At 42.8% G+C, this 21,111-nt stretch overlaps 1 protein-coding gene across 13 annotated transcripts in view; it reads left to right on the plus strand.

Moving 5' to 3' along the window:
- Positions 1-16,109: 16,109 nt before the first annotated feature.
- The window catches only part of SYT1 (synaptotagmin 1), a 1,039,255-nt gene continuing 1,034,253 nt past the window's right edge, over positions 16,110-21,111 (plus strand). For 5 of the 13 annotated variants that reach the window (XM_077265351.1, XM_077265362.1, XM_077265352.1 and 2 more), the window contains exon 1: positions 16,438-16,672. The gene's annotated coding sequence lies outside the window, so the exon portion shown is untranslated. Of the gene's footprint in view, positions 16,673-21,111 lie in introns of all 13 variants that reach the window. The other 8 variants (XM_077265348.1, XM_077265359.1, XM_077265350.1 and 5 more) reach the window with 7 other exon arrangements.

A 21,111-nucleotide genomic window follows, 5' to 3' on the forward strand; every position in this document is an offset into this window, starting at 1 on the left:
TCTTTTAAGTGAACCTTGAAGGTGTCACTTGTGTGTATAGATGTTCTAATTGCATAAACTTTATATAAAAGGAGGCCCAAAGCCAACTTGCAAAACACAACCAGCATTTAAAAAATAAAAAAATATTTAGCTTGTAGACACTATAGTCATGCAAGGTATTACAAAGTCTGTGAAATTAGCATAGTACCATCTCTTGATTAATGATGTTAGACTATAGAAATAGGTTGTGTGACAATGTGATGAGCTCCTGTCCTGTGCCTTGTTCTTTTCAGCACCAAGGACAGCTCATTTCTCGCTGCATATGAAAACTATTTCAGCTAAGTGCGTTGCTTCCGCCCGACTGACAGCAATTTTACAACGGATCCAGTGCACGACGGATGAAACGTGTGGCTATCCATCACAATCCGTCGGTAATACAAGTCTATGAGAAAAAAACAGATCCAGCAGAAACATTTGCTGGATCCGTTTTTTTTCACAAAACGACGCATTGTGACGGAAAGAGAAAGACATGAAAGAGGCCTAACTTAGCAATAAAAAACACAAATAATGACTATTTACCTGGAACCTATACATGGGATTTCCCCCTACAATGAATTAGAAGCATTTTATCAGCCCCCAAATAACGTTTTTATTGATCACTTTATTATTCCTAAGCATTACTGCAGTTTAAGACCGATGTTTAAAGGGATTTAACCCTTAAAAAATTTCCATCAGACCAGAAATTATTGCATAAAATATATTTTTATTTTAAAAAATTAATTGCAATCACAAAAAAACATCACTACAATATATGGAAATTTTATTAAAATTATTTAAAAACAATATCCAACAAATATTTCATTATTCAGAACATAAAATGTATAAGAAATATATATTAATATTATATAACTCCTCCAATCGAGGTTTTTCTAGGGATTGATGAAATATAAATCCCGTATGTGCAAGACAAAGCAATTCCAAACTGATCAGTATAAAAATTAAATAAATATAATGCAGCAAATAATAATTTAATAATATAATATGAGATAAAAGTAAATCAAATAAATTCGTGAATAATATGTATGTATATCCATATATACACACACATGCCCCTTATGTGCAGCAATTAAATATTCAATTCATAATAAAGTGCAAAAGTGCAATGAAATAAATTGCATACAAAATACAAATATAATCACAATAGTAGTGAATAAGGAATCCAAACAACCAATTAATTATATATTACTCTATCACAGTGCTGCCAATGTGCCAAACCTAATGTATACAAAAGTTTATTAATACTGACCAGTTAGGAATGCCACCGCCCCGCACACACCACTCCAACGCCGTTTCGCTCACTGCTTCATCACTGATGAAGCAGTGAGCGAAACGGCGTTGGAGTGGTGTGTGCGGGGCGGTGGCATTCCTAACTGGTCAGTATTAATAAACTTTTCCCTGCTTCATGTGGATGATGCGTCCTTTACCATCTACACAGTGTCCACCATAGCACCAGGCGCACGTCTCTATCCTGTGACAAGGGCACAGCAAAGTACTGTAGTGTGCATGTGCCAGCTTTACCAAAGGGTTATCGGTAGTGATGAGCGAGTATACTCGTTGCTTGGGTTTTCCCGAGCATGCTCGGGTGACCTCCGAGTATTTGTGACTGCTCGGAGATTTAGTTTTCATGGTGGCAGCTGCATGATTTACGGCTGTTAGCCAGGCTGAGTACATGTGGGGGTTGCCTGGTTGCTAGGTAATCCCCATATGTAATTAAGCTGGCTAATAGCTGTAAATCATTCAGCTGCCACCATGAAAACTAAATCTCCGAGCACTAAAAAATACCTGGAGGTCACCCGAGCAATGAGTACACTTGCTCATCACTAGTTATTGGCGATCTTCTTTGGCCTTTCCTTGGTGCATGCGCAAAAAATGCAACAAAACCTCAACATGCTTTTTTGAGGCAAGTTTCTTACTGCCAAAAGAGCAGGTTTTTCCTTAGGAAAAAAATGCAGCAAAAATGCAACGTGTGAACATGGTCTGATACCTTTCAGTGAGCTAGTGACTTGCCATAGATGAGCTGTTCTACTCACTCCAACAGCCATTAGAATTTCACACCAAGCAAATGAATGAGAGCGGAGACAGTGGTCTGCAGATGCTTAAGCTCCCACTGAGATGTTGGGTTAGGTTAAAGCTACTACATGATTACTATGATCAGATCTTTACTTTTGGTAGAAAATGATACTGTGACCATAGCAAAGGCTCCGACTGTCGTGTGTGATCTTCAGAGTGTCCCAACTATGTTGTAGATGCTTTAAGTTATTTTGTTCTGTCATCATGAAAGTTTCTATTTAAAGGGAATCTGTCACCAGGTTTATGCTATCTCATCTGAGGGCAGCATGATGTAGGGACAGAGTCCCTGATTACAGAGATGCATCACTTACTGGGCTCCTTGCTGTAGTTATCATAAAATCCTTGTATTATCTGCTGCAGCTCTGCCAGCTCTCTGAGCTCTGTATAATGCCACCCTCAGCAATGATTAACAACTTTTTATGTACACTGTGCATAGGCAGAAAGCTGCCAATCAGTGGTGGGGGTGGGGTTGAACTTCCTGGAAGCAGGCCAAGCAGTCCTCTAGTGATAATCTCCTGCTGATAAAACAATGATTTTGTAAACACTACAGCAAGCAGACCAATAAGTGAATCATCAATGGAATCAGGATCTCTGTATTATGCTGCTCTCTTATTATGTGGAAAAAACTGTTAACATATTCCCTTTAAGAACAAACTAATGACACAAAATGTACATGCGACACCCGCTAGGGCCGTGGGGTACTCTGAACCGGGTCCTGTGGTGTTCAGCAATGGGTAGCCGACGCTGCTTAAGGGGACCGCTGAGGCCAATGGTGTCACAGCTGAGAAGGTTCTGCTCCCCACAGGTGGAGCAAGGGCCCAGGGTTACGAGTTCAGTCTATCAGGGATCGTGGATGTTGGGGTGCAGGAATGAGGGTGCGGGAAAGAACTAGAGGACACAAAGGCTGCACTTTTCTTTACCTTTAATTCCTGGCTGAAGGTGCAGTCTGGAGCACAGGTAACTGGTGTTAATGGAGATCCGGGCAAGCTGGAAGCGATTCAGAATCCACCTATCCAGGTGGTGTTGGAGGTCTCCCTATTGCGCTGTTCTCTGGGTTCTTTATGCTTTATGCTCTACTCAAGTTCGTCTCTCTGTCTGTCCATTAAATGGAACACTACCAGTGTAATATGGTGTTTTTTTCTATCATAAACAATGTTGATGCAGTAACTGTGTTCAGCCACCGGAGGTCACCTTTGAGTAATAGACAGGATAATTACAATGTTGTTGCAGTAATTTTGTTCAGCCACCGGAGGTCACCCTTGAGTTACAGACAAGAAGATTCTGGAAACAGGACAGTTACCTCAGAGAGAGTTTCCGGACGTTTGAGAAGAAGCAGCGTGGTGATGGAGAATGGGGAATCCAGAGCTTAAGGCATTCCTGTTTTGGGACTGTGTGATTTCAAGAAAACTATTCTTGTGAGTAAACAGAGAAGTGTGAGCGGTCACCGACTGTGTAGTTAGCTAGGGATAGCTAGATAGGAATCACAGCCTATTTAAGGACACTCTTGTATTAAGAATTGCATGCGAACTAATAGACACTGTGTGGATTCCTTTGCTTCACGATTCTGGCTGTGGGATATTCCTGGAATTATTTGTGAACTTTATCTGGATCTGCATCAGAAGATTTGGTGGCTCAAATATCTATTTAATCCGCTGCTGGACGTCTGTATAACAAATTCAGTTATTTGCTGAAGCATATTTTGTGAAAGAGTACACTGAGTGCTCAACAATAAGACAGTGCACTGTGTATACACTGAGTATATACTGTGATATATATATATATATATATATATATATATATATATATATACATATATATATATATATATATATATTTGTTGGGGAAAACCGGGTGCCCGTGATTTATTGTAAATTAGGCGGGAGGTGGGTGTGAGATTGTATTCCTGAGAGGACCACGTGTCACAGGCACAGTATAACCTGTGTAGGCCCATTACAGTTAAGGGAGGGAGTGGTATAGTCTTGGGGTAGTCTGATTCCTGTCTGTGAAGCTGGCACTTGGGGTCTCTCAGGCTGCATAACTTGTAATCTGTGAGTTGTGGCTGTTGTGGCCCATATTGTGTTGGGAGTAGTGTTGAGCGATACCTTCCGATATTTGAAAGTATCGGTATCGGATTGGATCGGCCGATATCCAAAAAATATCGGATATCGCCGATACCGATACCCGATACCAATACAAGTCAATGGGACACAAATATCGGAAGCTGTCCTGGATGGTTCCCAGGGTCTGAAGGAGATGAAACTCTCCTTCAGGCCCTGGGATCCATATTCATGTGTAAAATAAAGAATAAAAATAAAAAATAGGGATATACTCACCCTCGGACGAGCCCTGGCTGTCACCGCTGCAAGCGTCTGCCTCCGTTCCTAAGAATGCAGAGTGAAGGACCTTCGATGACGTCGCAGCTTGTGATTGGTCGCGTGACCGCACATGTGACCGCTCACGCGACCAATCACAAGCCGCGACGTCATCGCAGGTCCTACACTCACTGCATTCTTAGGAACGGAGGCTGCCGGTTGCACCGCTGAGGTCCAGGGGCCGTCCGAGGGGTGAGTATATCCATATTTTTTATTTTTATTCTTTATTTTTTACATGAATATGGATCCCAGGGCCTGAAGGAGAGTCTCCTCTCCTCCAGACCCTGGGAACCATACGCACCGCACACGCCTGGGAGCTTATAGGAACTTCCGATTCCGATTTCCGATATCACAAAAATATCGGAACTCGGTATCGGAATTCCGATACAGCAAATATTGGCCGATACCCGATATTTGCAGTATCGGAATGCTCAACACTAGTTGGGAGAGAAAATTCTGTCATTTTTTGCACAAGTTATAAAGAAAAGTTGGTTTAATATCATATTGTGCTCTGACTCGTTCATAGCAGCGCCGTATTCCGTTCTCGGCATACCGGTCGTTACACCCATATGGCAGGCAGCTTGAGCCTGTTCCAGGTGTCACTCCTTCATGGCGACTCCAGGCTCTCGTATGCTGCTGTGCCTTAGGGTAAGTTCACACAGGGCATTTTTTCTGCAGCAAAACCCTATCACCTTGGTAGGAAATAAGCTGCGCCAAAAACACAGGTTTAGGTGCATTTTTTGCAGCGTTTATGCTGCTTTTTTGTGCGTCTTTTTCATGCTTTTTTTTTCTCTTTGTGCATGCCAATAAAGTTGAGTGCACACAGAGAAAAAAAACAACTTCCTGTAGATAGATTGCTAGAATAGACAGAATGAATAGATATATAAAATAGATAGACTAGATAGAATAGAATAGATACATTACCTGCCGTATCCTTTTCCCTGGCATTTTCCCACGGTGCGGAGGTTACCTCCGGTCAGGCTGGGAGGGAGCGCAGGATCGGTGACGTCACCGCTAGTTACTGAGCCTACGCCCGCTCCATCTCATTCATTCCCCAGTCGCTTACAGCCAGGAGCGGTCGCATTAGCATCACTCCCGGTTGTAAGCTCTGTCTTCCCCAGATTCTGCGTGGGACACTCGATATATTGGACTATGACAGATCAGGGAGTATACTTTTGCTTTTTTATTTTATTTTTATTACAGAAGATCGAGGGCTTTGCTTTGGAATGGCAGAACAATATAAAGATGGTCAAAACTGTGTGGTGTTTTATTTCATTAAAATACTTTTTTCCTGCATGTGTGTGTCTTTATTAAACCCTTTAATTACTATAGGATTATTAATGGATAGGTGTCTTATTGACGCCTCTCATTCACTAAGCCGGCTTAATGTCACCTTACAATAGGTGACATTATCCCCTTATTACCCCACTTTCCACCACTACAGGGCAAGTGGCAAGAGACGGGCAAAGCACCAGAATTGGCGCATCTAATAGATGCGCCTTTTCTGGGCAGCTGCGTGCTGCTTTTTATAGGCTGGGGGGCCCTCTATCAATGGCTCCTTACCAGCCTGAGAATACCAGCCCCCAGCTGTGAGCTTTAGCAAGGCTGGTTGTCAAAAATGGGGGGGACCCCATGTGTTTTTTTAAAATTATTTAAATAATTTAAAAAAAAGCATGAGGACCTTTCTATTCTTGATAGCTAGCCTTGCCAAAGCTGACAGCAGGGGGTTGCAGCCCCCAACTGTGACTTTTGTTTGGCTGTTTATCAAAATTGCGGGGGAACCCACGCCATTTAAAAAAAAAAAATGTATTAATAGATGAAAACTCCCATCCGCAGCTCCTGCTCTCATTGTACTTAGCAGCTGTGGGTGTCAGATGATGGGAGCAGTTGTCCCATCATCTGACACCAGTGATCGGAGGTGAAGTTTACACCTCCGATCACAGCTGAGGCTCTCCTCTGTCTTCAAACAGCGGGGAGCCGTGGCTCTCTGACCAGCGGGGAGGATTTCCACGCCGATCAGAAGCGGTGTTTGCCGCGCTGTTATGCATATGACAGCGTGTCAAACACTAATGTCGGACCCCCCATTCAAGTGAATGGGGGTCTGCTGCTGGATGACAGGCTGCATAAATGCATCATGCAGCCTGCCATCTAGATGTAGCAGAGACGAATGTGACGTCACATCTAGGTACATATCCATATTGACCAAGGTTTAATTATTTGTAATTCAATACATGCAACAAAAGTCACTTGTTCATAAAGGCAAACTAGGACTGGCACATAGGGGAACAGGGGAATCCCCCAGTGGGCTCCTGAGCAGATCTGGGCCCCCAAACCTTACTGTTTGGGCAGCACTTGGCATAATTCACTGCATTCACTCTGTACAGAAAAACTCAACATCTCATCATTTATTAACCAAACTGTCCAGTTTATTATTATATAGAGATATAGGTAAATTTGTGAAAGAGAGTATTGTAATATTTGTATGCAGGTGAAAAGTGGGCCCCCAAAGTCAATGTTAATATTGGGCCCTTGGCACCCCAGTCCAACACTGCATAAAGGGATATTATTTCTAGAAATGTATGTCATCATCTTAGCACAAGCTACATTAACTCTATAACAGCTAAATAAATAATAGCAAACATTCACGTGCTTTCTTAATAAGACAACATAATAAGATGATCAGGGACAGAAAGACCTGTGTCACTGACATTTTAGGTAACAAAAGATGTGAGAACATATGCAGCCATCTGTCTAACCCCAGCAGCTCCATTGGTACTGGCAGAGTTAAATGCTTCTGTTCATTTCCCAACAGCCCCTCCTCCACTCCCACATCAGCTTGTGTGTCAGCTGCAGCACAGGGGAGACAGAGTGCTGACTGCAATGTATCAGCTTTACTCACAGCTGTACTCCCTGCTTAAGGGGGTATTTTTATTCTGCACAGAAAATAGGGCATCCCAAGATGACTCTCCGTGCAGCTCCTCCTCTAGGATTCCATGCTGGAGGAATCTGTCCCCATATATTTACAGACAAGGCACTGCATAGTGTAGAACTTGAAACACCCACGCACACACACATGCATGCATCTATATACACACATACATAAATAACTGCATCTATATATACACACACACATGCATCTATATGTACACACATGCATCTGTACACACACACACATGCATGCATCTATATAAACGTGTAAATACATGCATCTATATTTGTATACACACATGCCTCTGTACACACACATACACACGCACAAATATATGCATGTATATACACACACACACACACATAAATACCTGCATCTATGTATGCACACTCACACATGCATCTATATATACACATACATACATAAATACCTGCATCTATGTACACACACACATACAGTACATCTGTGCACACATACACACATACATAAATACCTGCATCTATGTATGCACACTCACACATGCATCTATATATACACATACATACATAAATACCTGCATCTATGTACACACACACACATACAGTACATCTGTGCACACATACACACATACATAAATACCTGCATCTATGTATGCACACTCACACATGCATCTATATACACACATACATACAGTACATAAATACCTGCATCTATATACACACACACATACATATGCGCACAAATACATACACGTAAATACCTGCATCTATATATGCACACACACACACATGCATCTATATATACACACACATACATACATAAATACCTGCATCTATGTACATACAACACATACACACATATAAATATCTGCATCTATATACACACACATGCATATATATATAGACACACATGCATCTGTACACATGCACACACACGTACATAAATACATGCATCTATATATACACACACATATACATGCATCTATACACACACACGTACATAAATACCTACATCTATATATATAGACACATACAAATGCATCTGTATACAGTTGAAAATAGATCAATGGCTGCACTCAACTGTACTAAACACATGAGATGCTTATCACAAGATTTGGCCAAAAATGTGAGCCCATCTACCAAACGTCAAGGTAATCTCAAATCGGATGGGTCCCTGACCTGACTGCCTAGTGTGAACACTTACCTATGGCTAATAACATGGTAAAGCCTGCATTTATAGGAAGGTCAGAACCAACTGTGTTTGGATGTAATTAAAATCACAGCATGGTGAAGGGCGGGGTGTTCAAGTCAGAAAAAATAGTACATAGTAAATATAAGTAAACTGACTGAACAGCAATCTAGTCTGAACTCGTGCATAACCAAAAAAGTCTTACATAGCAAATAGATCAATGGCTGCACTCAACTGTACTAAAGCACACTAGGCAGTCAGGTACCCATCCGATTTGAGATTACCTTGACGTTTGGTGGATGGGCTTACATTTTTTGGCCAAATCTTATGCTAAGCATCTCATGTGTTTTTTCATAGATTTCACAAGCCATTAAGCTATTCACATTTCATGTATCGCACATTTCCTTGCTTTAGTACAGTTGAGTGCAGCCATTGATCTATTTGCTATGTAAGACTTTTTTGGTTATGCACCAGTTCAGACTAGATTGCTGTTCAGTCAGTTTACTTATATTTACTCTGTATACATTTGTGCTCAAAAGTTTACATACCCCAGAAGAATGTTTGCTTTCTTGGCATTTTTTCAGAGAATATGAAAGATAACAACAAAACTTTTTCTCCACTCATGGTTAGTGGTTGGGTGAAGCCATTTATTGTCAGACTACTGTCTTTTCTCTTTTTAAATCATAATGACAACCCAAAACATAACATCCAAATGACCCTGATCAAAAGTTTACATACCCTGGTGATTTTGGCCTAACATGCACAGAAGTTGACACAAATGGGTTTGAATGGCTACTAAAGGTAACATCCTCACCTGCGAGTTTCTGGGATCCAGACAGACTCTTGCATCTTTCATCCAGCCACTGACTTTTCTGGATTGTGAGTCATGGGGAAAGCAAAAGAATTGTCAATGGATCTATGGGAAAAGGTAGTTGAACTTTATAAAACAGGGAAGGGATACAAAAAGATATCCAATGAATTGATAATGTCAGTCAGCAGCATTCAAACTGTGATTAACAAATGGAAAATCAGGGGCTCTGTAAAAAAAAAAAAAACGGACAGGTAGACCAACAAAAATATCATCCACAACAGCCAGGAAAATTGTTCGGGATGCAAAGAAAAACTCACAAATAACATCAGCTGAAATACAGGACTCTCTGAAAACTTGCAGCATGGCTGTTTCAAGATGCACAATAAGGAGGCACTTGAAGAAAGATGGGCTGCATGGTCGAGTCGCCAGAAGAAAGCCATTACTGCACAAATGCCACAAAGTATCTCACCTATAATGCGCAAAACAGCACAGAGACAAGCCTCAAAACTTCAGGAACAAGGTAATTTGGAGTGATGAGACCAACATTGACAATTTGGCCACAATCATAAATGTTACATTTGGAGAGAGGTCAACAAGGCCTATGATGGAAGGAACACCATTCCTACTGTAAAGCACGCAGGTGGGTTGCTGATGTTTTTGGGATGTGTGAGCTACAAAGACACAGGAAACTTGGTCAAAGGAAAGATGAATGCAGCACGTTATCAGCAAATACTGGAAATACTGGAAGCAAATTTGCACTCATCAGCCCAGAAGCTGCTCATGGAACGTACTTGGACATTCCAACATGACAGCGATCCAAAACACAAGGCCAAGTCGACCTGTCATTGGCTACAGCAGAATAAAGTGAAGTTTAGTGGCCATCTCAGTCTCCTGACCTCCGTATCATTGAGCCACTCTGGGGAGATCTCAAGCACGCAGTTCATGCTAGACAGCAAAGGAATTTACAGGAACTGGAGGTTTTTTGCCAAGAAGAGTGGCAGCTTTACCATCTGAGAAAATAAAGAACCTCATCCACAACTACCACAAAAGACTTCAAGCTGTCATTGATGTTAGAGGGGGCAATACACGGTATTAAGAAATGTGGGGTATGTGAACTTTTGATCAGGGTCATTTGGATGTTTTGGGTTGTCATTATGATTTAAAAAGAGAAAACACAGTAGTTTGACTATAAATGGTTTCACCCAACCACTAACCATGAGTGGAGAAAAAGTTTTGTTGTTATCATTCATATTCTCTGAAAAAGGCCAAGAAAGCAAAAATTCTGCCGGGGTATGTATACTTTTGAGCACAACTGTATACACACTCTTACATGCATTTATATATACACACATACATAAATACATGCATCTATAAACACACACACACACACATGCATCTATATATAGACACATATGCATCTGCACACACACACAAACATAAATACCTGCATTTATATATACACATACATCTGTACACACATACACACAAATGCATCTATATGCACACACATACATAAATGCCTGACTCTATATATAGTATACACGCACATGCATCTATATACACATACACAAATACACAGATCTATACACACACACATAAATACACAGATCTATATACACATGCATAAATGCCTGAATCTATATAGAGTATACACACACATGCATCTATATACACACACATAAATACACAGATCTATATACAGTCTATACACACACACATGCATCTGTATATACACACATACACACACATAAACACATGCTTCTATATATATAGATACACATACACCTATAAATACACAGATCTATATACACACATATAAATACACAGATCTATATACAGTATACACACACAGGCATCGGTATATACACACCTACACACACAAATACATGCTTCTATATATAGATAGATAGATAGATAGATAGATAGATAGATAGATACACACACACACCTATAAATACACAGATCTACACACACACACACACACACACACACACACACAAATACACAGATCTATATACACACACACACACACAGATCTATATACACACACATATACACAGATCTATATACACACACACATAAATACACAGATCTATATACACACACAAATACATGCTTCTATATATATATAGATAGATAGATAGATAGATAGATAGATACACACACACACCTATAAATACACAGATCTACACACACACACACACAAATACACAGATCTATATACACACACATATACACAGATCTATATACACACACACATAAATACACAGATCTATATACACACACAAATACATGCTTCTATATATATATAGATAGATAGATAGATAGATAGATAGATAGATAGATAGATAGATAGATAGATAGATACACACACACACCTATAAATACACAGATCTACACACACACACACACACAAATACACAGATCTATATACACACACATATACACAGATCTATATACACACACATATACACAGATCTATATACACACACACATAAATACACAGATCTATATACACACACATATACACAGATATTAACACACACACACACACACACACACACACACACACACACAGACAGAGGCGTAGCTAAGGGTTCAGCTCAGGGGGGGCGAACCATCTGAGTGGGCCCCTAACCCTTGATTACAACTATGGTGGCACACTTTAATCATGGGTATAGGGGGAACCTCAGCAGATGATCCTGCTGTAATTGAAAATGTATAATGGCCCCCGCATTGGCCCCCACGTTGTATCTCCCTTGGATTCTGGTCTCTGACCCTTTCTGTGGGCTGCAAATTGCAGAAAATAAAAACAACCAGTAAATGTGTATAGAGTCCATCATATGGGAATAGGTCCCTGAATGAATCCAGGTAACCCTAAAAGGAATACTCTTGTCTGGACAAGACCCAAAAGAGGTGAATGGAAAGAAAGAGGAAAGCAGAAGAAAGGGGGAGGTAAAATATCACACAATGAAAGAAGAAAGTGCGCCCCCCCGTATGTCATCTCTTCTTTTTTTGCCCTTCTCCCCATTTGCGGGCCATGTTATTCAGACTGAGTATACATATGCAGCTAAAGGTGATTGTGATTATCTATACTCACCTACTGGCTGTTCCCATTTTTATTCTATTTGGCTTTTCATCATATATATTTATACTCAACTTTATGGGGATTTTTATTGTTTATATAAATAGCATTTTCATGTTTGTTACCTTGTATTTACTGATATGAGATGACACACACTGGACTGATAGGACCCTGAGGCCATGTTCACACTTTGCGGTGTGCTCTGCAGGTTTATCCCGCAGAGGAATTGATAAATCTGCAGGGCAAAACCGCTGCGGTTATCCCTGCAGATTTATTGCGGTTTGTTCCGCGGTTTCCGCTGCGGGATTACTCCTGTACTATTGATGCTGCATATGCAGCAATATGCAGCATCAATAGTAATGATAAAAATAATAAAAATTGGTTATACTCACCCTCTGATGTCCGGATCTCCTGGGCGCTGCACCCGGCGCTCCGGTTCCAAAGATGCTGTGCCGAGAAGGACCTTCGTGACGTCACGGTCATGTGACCCGGGCGTCATCACGGTCATGTGACCGCGACGTCACCACAGGCCCTGCTCGCACAGCAAACCGAAGACCGGACGGCCGCGGGCAGCGCTGAGAGGTGAGTATAGCATCATTTTTTATTTTAATTCTTTTTTTTGTTATACTATTTATGGGTCCCAGGGCCTGGAGGAGAGTCCCCTCTCCTCCACCCCAGGTACCACCCGCACATTAACCGCTTACTTCCCGCAACGTGGGCACAGCCCCATGCGGGAAGTAAGCGGTTCAATGCATTTCTATGGGTGCAGAATCGCTGCGATTCTGCACAAAGAAGTGACATGCTGCGGGTTGTAAACAGCTGCGTTTCTGCGCGGTTTTTCCCGCAGCATGTGCACTGCGGTTTGCGGTTTCCATAGGGTTTACATGTTAATGTAAACGCTATGGAAACTGCTGCGGACCCGCAGCATCAAAATCACCGCGGATCCGCGGTAAAAACCGCAAAGTGTGAACATGGCCTGACCCCAGCTACAGGACCACATTACAAGAGATAGAGAGAGAGATGCTGAGAGACTGAGAGACAGAGAGAGAGAAGACAGAGAGAAAGACAGAGAGCGAGACTGAGAGAGACAGAGAGCGATACCGAGACAAAGAGACAGAGAGACTGAGAGAGACTGACAGAGAGGGACTGAGAGACTAATAGAGTCACACAGAGAGACAGACAGAGAGAGACTGACAGAGACAGACAGAGAGCGAGACAGAGACTAACAGACAGAGAGAGAGACTGACACAGAGACTGAGATCGAGACTGAGAGAGCAAGACAGAGAGAGAGCGAGACTGAGACAAACTGAGAGAGAGAGTGAGACAGAGACTGAGAGACAGAGAGAGACTGCCAGAGACTGAGAGAGACAGAGAGAGACTGACACAGAAACAGAGACTCAGAGAGAGACTGAGACAGAAAGACACAGAGAGCGAGACTGAGAGAGACAGAGAGCGAGACCTTGACTGAGAGAGACAGAGAGACTGAGAGAGACAGACAAAGAGACAGACTGAAGAGAGAGACTGACAGAGAGACAGAGATTGAGAGACAGACAGAGAGACAGGGAGACTGACAGACTGAGAGCGAGACAGAGAGAGAGCGAGACAGAGAGAGAGCGAGACTGAGAGAGCGAGACAGAGAGAGAGCGAGACTGAGAGAGAGAGACTAAGACAGAGACAAACTGAGAGTGAGACAAAGACTGAGCCAGAGAGAGACTGACAGAGACTGAGAGACAGAGACTGAGAGACAGAGAGCGAGACAAAGACTGAAACAGAGAGAGACTGCCAGAGAGTGACAGAGAGAGACTGACAGAGACAGAGACTGAGAGAGTGATTGACCCTGAGAGACAGAGAGAGCGAGACAGAGAGTGAGCGAGACAGAGAGAGAGCGAGACAGACTGAGAGAGAGCGAGACTGAGAGCGAGACAGAGTGAGCGAGATAGAGAGTGAGCAAGACAGAGAGTGAGCGAGACAGCGAGAGACAGAGAGTGAGAGAGAGCGAGACAGAGAGTGAGCGAGACAGAGATAGACAGACTGACAGAGAGCGAGACAGAGAGCGAGACAGAGTAAGCGAGACAGAGAGTGAGCGAGACAGAGAGAGACAGACTGACAGAGCGAGACAGACTGAGAGAGAGTGAGACAGAGAGCGAGACAGAGTAAGCGAGACAGAGCGCGAGACAGAGCGCGAGACAGAGCGCGAGACAGAGCGTGAGCGAGACAGAGCGTGAGCGAGACAGAGACAGACAGAGAGAGCAAGACAGAGTGCGAGACAGAGAGAGAGCGAGACTGAGCGAGAGACAGAGAGCGAGACAGAGTAAGCGAGACAGAGCGAGACAGAGTAAGCGAGACAGAGAGAGACAGAGAGAGCAAGACAGAGTGCGAGACAGAGAGAGAGCGAGACTGAGCGAGAGACAGAGAGCGAGACAGAGTAAGCGAGACAGAGAGAGACAGAGAGAGCGAGACAGAGTGCGAGACAGAGAGAGAGCGAGACTGAGCGAGAGACAGAGCGAGACAGAGTAAGCGAGACAGAGCGAGACAGAGTAAGCGAGACAGAGAGAGACAGAGAGAGCGAGACAGAGACAGAGAGCGAACGAGACAGAGCGAGACAGAGAGCGAGACAGAGCGCGAGACAGTGCGCGAGACAGAGCGCGAGACAGAGCGTGAGCGAGACAGAGCGTGAGCGAGACAGAGACAGACAGAGAGAGCAAGACAGAGTGCGAGACAGAGAGAGAGCGAGACTGAGCGAGAGACAGAGAGCGAGACAGAGAGCAAGCGAAACAGAGAGCAAGCGAGACAGACAGCGAGATTGAGAGAGCGAGACAGAGAGACTGACAGAGACACAGAGAGCGAGGGAGACAGAGAGACTGACAGAGACAGAGCAAAACGGATGCAAGAAACCTCAGGGACATGTCAGGAGGGGAACAGTGTCCTGCCTCCTCCTCACTGCACAGTGCAGTCACCTCCAGCCCCCTGCAGCCTGAGCTCCTACTCCGTCCTATCTCCTGTCCTGCTCCTGTATACAGGGCAGGGAGGGAAGAAGCAGCGTCCTGAAGTCTCTCTGCAGACAGACACCACACAGCCGGCAATGTGTGCGTCAGCGTCTGCAGTATGCTCTGCTGGAGGCAGCAGGTACAGTGCCGGCACCCAGCGTCCCCGGGTACATGCTCCTCTACAGAACAGACCGCAGCAGAGCAGGGAGATTCTGTCCCTGCTCTACTGCAGAGCTCAACTATATTGGCGTGCACAGCAGGCTAATATAGTTAAGGGTAGCGTAGCTCCAGGTGGGCCCCCTCTGAGCTCCGGGCCCGGGGCGACAGCACCCTCTGCCCCCCTGGTAGCTACGCTACTGCACACAGATCTATATACAGATGCATGCATAAATGCCTGAATCTATATACAGTATACTCACACATGTATCTATATACACACACACATACACAGATCTACACACACACGCACGCACGCACGCACGCACGCACGCACACACACACACACACACACGTTTGCTGTGTGGCTGCGATAAAGACACCACTAATTGCCCGCTGTCCCCTCCAGTGTTACACCGGAGTCCCAGCACAGTGTTACACGGTGTACTTCAGCCTGGCATCCTCCCCATCCCCCACCACGCCTGCACACCGTGCTTTGCTGAGGGTGATCCACCCCATGAGGCAGAGGTGCGCTGGCACACGCAGGGCATGGGGAGCTGTGCTGCTGGAGGCACAGGTGGCACAGTAAGCCAGGGTCACTTTGCTGGTCCAGAGGACTCACAGGTGTCCTTGATTGTCATTCGCCGGGATCTCCGTCCTCCCTCGCCCCTGCCCATCTGGGGGACAGTGATCCATGGGGTGGGCGATGCAGGCTGTATTTGTGCTGCTAGATTGGATATTCAGGGCAGCATCCTGAGCAGAGAGCCAATGGGCTGCCGGCGCTGCGCCGTGTCCTGCCTTCCCACAGGAGGGATATGCCGGAGAGGCTGCAGTGTGCTGCTGCTGCTGATGCTGCTCCACTCCTAGCAGCCTGCTGGCAGCTCCGTCCACTCTGCCCCCCAGCACAAACTCCTGCAGTTTATTCCGAGTGTGTGGCTGCTTGTAATAAAGGCCAGCTGTCATTCAGGCAGACCCCTTCTCCTGTGCCACTGCTTATCCCCAGCCTAGGAGCAGCAGGGACAGTGACTCCTTGCTGGAGGACCCCCATCTGCTCAGGTAAGTCACCATGTACTGCTTGTCATAGGTTATTCCCTGATAATGGAGCACATGCTGGCATGACCAGTCCAGGTAGCTTGGCCAGCACCTCTCTGTACAGGGAGACAATGCAGGCTGCGATCACATTACCAGGACAATGCAAAGCTTATGTCTCTTTTCATATTATTATGAGATCTTCATGAAATATTCATTGCTGCAAGGTCCAAGGAAGCACACCACCTAAGCTGCTATGGTTAGGCAGAGCAACACAATCCTTCAGCAACTTGGCTTTCCTTTCACTCTTCCATGGAGTTTTTTTTTCTTTTTTTTTAAGGCCTTTTTTTAACTTGACATTCTTGGCTGAAAAGCCCGGTGATTACTTAATTGCTGCTGATTGTAAGTGTCAACCATCTGACATCTGCTGCTCTTCAGCTGTAACTGCTGAGTTGGTGACACCCAAGAATTCTATGGTGTTCATCAAACCCTAGGTGATTGAGTACAGTCTCACTTACCATGGGGGTCATTTTTAGGGAACTGAATGTGCCCTGTTTTGTATAAAGGATCTAAGATGCTGAAATGTTATTTACAATGCCCCACGCCATGCATAATCCCACTAGTTGGAAGATCTTCTCCAGGATCAGCCTGGGACATTGTAGCCACAGTACCAGGATGGATATTAAAACTTGCATAGGACAAACCTTTGCTATCGCTCAACTCATCACAGAGCTGGAAGTAGAATGGAGCCTGGGATAAAGAGGCTTATGTATTTATGGGTCAGGGGCAATATGCTGGGGGGTGCTGAAAAGGAGGTGGTCCATTGGCTGTGAATGGGTGGAGATAACATAAGAATGGGGTCAACGACTAGTACTTGAAGAGTGGAACTTCATGCATGCCCTACGTATATCGTACACTCAATATATACACACACACTCTTAGTATAATCTGTTTTTTTTAATAATATGTCCTTCTAGCGAGGTCAGGACAATGGTTATTCGGCAATCTGTAAATCAATCATCACTGATAGAAGCTGCCGTCAACCATTATTTATCAGACCCAGCTGGATGGTTTCTGTCAGATGAGATGTGCTAGTAGAAAATCTCTAGGTAACTGTATCTGGAAGGCTTTCCAAGTCTTAACTGAGCACACAAACACTTGGCTACAGGCTACAGGCAGATGTTAGCACACTGATACATCTTGGCTTTTTATTGTCACTGAGATGTCTTACTCTTATATTTACAAATCATTTTGTAAGCAAATGACGTGTCTTAATTTACCAGATTCTGCTGTAAAATCCCATAAGGCTGTATCCTTATGCTTTCCTTTGCAGCTGCTACATGTACTCCATTACAGTAACCACATCAGCACATTTTCACCGCTGCATACTCCATTCTTTTCTATGTACATGTCCTCTTATATGCTTCGTAGGCTTGCAGCTACAATGATGCCATGATCTGTAAATCTTTCCCTGGCTATAACCTTCTTACTACAAGGACAAAGGGCTGTGATTCAACTGCCTTATGTTCATTAGTGATATGAATGTATACTGTACAGTACAATTAGCAGCCATTCGTCATGTGTAATGGGGGCAGAGGAGACACAGTCGCTAAGCTCTGACTGTTTACACCAATTAATGCCTTCTGGGTTCTCCCTTCATAATACCTTTTTTTTCTGTATTAAATAATGTAATGCATAACAGAATCATTTCAGACAATAACTCTATATAGGGCAAATGTTAGTTTTTGAAATTATTTTCTGGTTGTATTTTGTGGTACAGATCAGTTTACATAGGACTGCACTGTGTAATATGCAAAGCCTGTGCAAATATTGCGTACGGTCTTTGTAAACTATCATACAATAGCATTCATTCCGTGTTTTTAATACATGACGTTTATGGTATGTTTCCGACCTTTGAAATTCTATGCTTTGATTGTATGCATATATCGTATACCCCAGTATATCATGGACTACACTGGAGAGTACCCAAAAACAGATCTAAACTGGGAAAAATAACCACTAACATACTGTGTATTACTGATAGGCATAATATAAATATCCAGTGACTCATAGAGCGCTTTTATTATACATATGCTTATTTTAGTATGATTCTATTTTGTGTAAAAGCAAATAAATAGCTGTTGAAAGAAGTTATAGTGAAGTTGGCGCTTGGCAAACGTACCATACCATTGGTTTTAGATGTCTGTCCTCGTGCCTTTGATTTTGGACTTTTAATAGCATTGTCTGCAGTAATCTACATATCAAAAATGGAAAAACCCAAACCTAGCGGACCCCTTGAATTGTCCATACATTTGTTAGAATTTATTTAGATCCTTTGGAAACACATTTGACATACCCATCATTACTGCGCTATGAGTAGCCATTACAGTACTGAGAACCGAGCTTATGCAATACTTCTTTGATGCATGTTTGTAGCCTACAAGTCTATCTAACCGTTTCTAAGCTTGTGTTTGTGCTGTGGCATCTTTTTTTTTACCGTCTCATTAGAGCATGCGCATTTACATGAGCCTGCCGGATTTTCAGAGCGGATGCATAGAGTTATTATTATCACATAAGTGGGGTGTAGAGCCATAAAACTTCACTTTCTTTTTTTTCTTTTACTTATTTCTTGATATGTTGGATCCTGACAATAAAATAGGAACATGTTAGAGCTGCACTCTTTTATGGCTGGACTATTTATTCCCAACAAGAATGAATATCTGGATTTTTATGGCTATGTAATAGATGGTCCTTCAGCTGACAACATATGCAGTGTTGTCCTGTTGATATTCCATTTTCTTTTATACTTTTCAAATCTGCATTGGAGTCTTTATTCACAGGTTCTACCATATTTTCCAGAAAAAGATAACGTGTAGTACTCCAGTATATTTCCCTTCAAAATCACTGCCACCTCTGTGGATCCTTTGGTTCCCCATTTTAGGTCGATTGGTTTCTGCCATGCCAAGGATATGAAAAAATGTTGTGTTTAGCATGTGAACATATTCTGAACTATTCCTATTGTCACTCTAAAGAATTCTATTCTTAAAATGTAGGAGTTTATGTATTATTTGTCTCTCTTTTATCTCACTGTGTCAGTCTGATATAAATTTAAGGCTACACTCACACAACTGTAAAAATGGGACTAGTGCTATCCATTGTTTTGATGGATAGCACTCTTCCCCATGTTATTCTATGGGGCCGTGTACATGTCTGAAAAAATGACAGCATGCCAAGTTGCATCTATTTATCAGAACACCCTTTGCCATTTATGTTTATAGGTCTACGGAAAATATTGGACTGCACTTTGATCAAACTTTCATCAAACTTTGATCAGAGTCTGAGCATAATGTGATTAGCATAGTCGTACTAATTATATCAGATGAGAGAAAAAACAGTCATGTAACCCTAGTCTAAAAGTGCTTTCAAAGTATCTGATATTCTCAGCTAGAAAAATTAGAGAGTGTCAGGCGAATGTCATGCGTTTTTTTTCTCACCTAAAATTCATATGTTATGCGAGTGCTATCCAAGTGTGCATTTTTATTCTTACCTAGCATCCCTATGACATGCGTTTTTAACATTAGTTTTTACACACAGTAATTCTCTGTCATTTCAATCTAGTTTTCAAACTAATAAAACAATCTTATATACAGATATAGATAGATAAATAGATAGATGATAGATAAATAGATAATAGTAAGAAATATGTCGGTGAGATATATAATTAGTGCACTGAGTGTGTATCTTACTGTACATGTATTTAGCTAATAAAGAAATAAAAGAAAAAAATGGTGAGGTATCCCCCTTATTTTTAATACCCAGCTGAGGGAAAGCAGACATTTGGGGGCTAGTGTTATTATTCTGGGAAGAGGCCAATATCCATGAAGGCTATTATCATCAGCTCACAGCTAGCCTATACTGGTTATTAAAAAGGGGGGGACCCTCAAAAAATATTACGTAGGTTCCGCCGCTATTTTTAATAACAAGCAAAGGCTAAATAGATATCTGCGGGATGATATTATTAGCCTGGAAAGGGGTTATGGATTTTGGCCCCCTCCCAGACTAATAACTCCAGTCTTCAGCCACCCTGGAATACATTAGATGTGCCAATTCTGACGCTTAGCCTTGACTGTTCCCGCTTACCCTGGTGAGTTGGCAAGTGGGGTAATGGTTTGGGGGTGATGTCAGCTGTGTAATATCCACTGAGATCAAATCCAGGAGTTAGTAATGGAAAGGTGTCTATAAGACACCCCTAATACTAACACCGTAGTCAAAAGTCATAAACACACACACACACACAAAAAGCTTACTGATGTCAGCGCTCATCGCTACTATCATTGTGTTTCACCTGCCAGGCTGAACGGTCACATTACTGATGTTACTGCTCAGCAATGCATCCGGATGTAGAAGAGTCAGGGATCGTAGTGGGACATGGGATGAATTTACTGCTTTAGATTGGCTGGCTGGCA

The sequence above is a fragment of the Ranitomeya variabilis genome, chromosome 5, assembly GCF_051348905.1.
Source record: "Ranitomeya variabilis isolate aRanVar5 chromosome 5, aRanVar5.hap1, whole genome shotgun sequence".
Taxonomy (NCBI): domain Eukaryota; kingdom Metazoa; phylum Chordata; class Amphibia; order Anura; family Dendrobatidae; genus Ranitomeya; species Ranitomeya variabilis.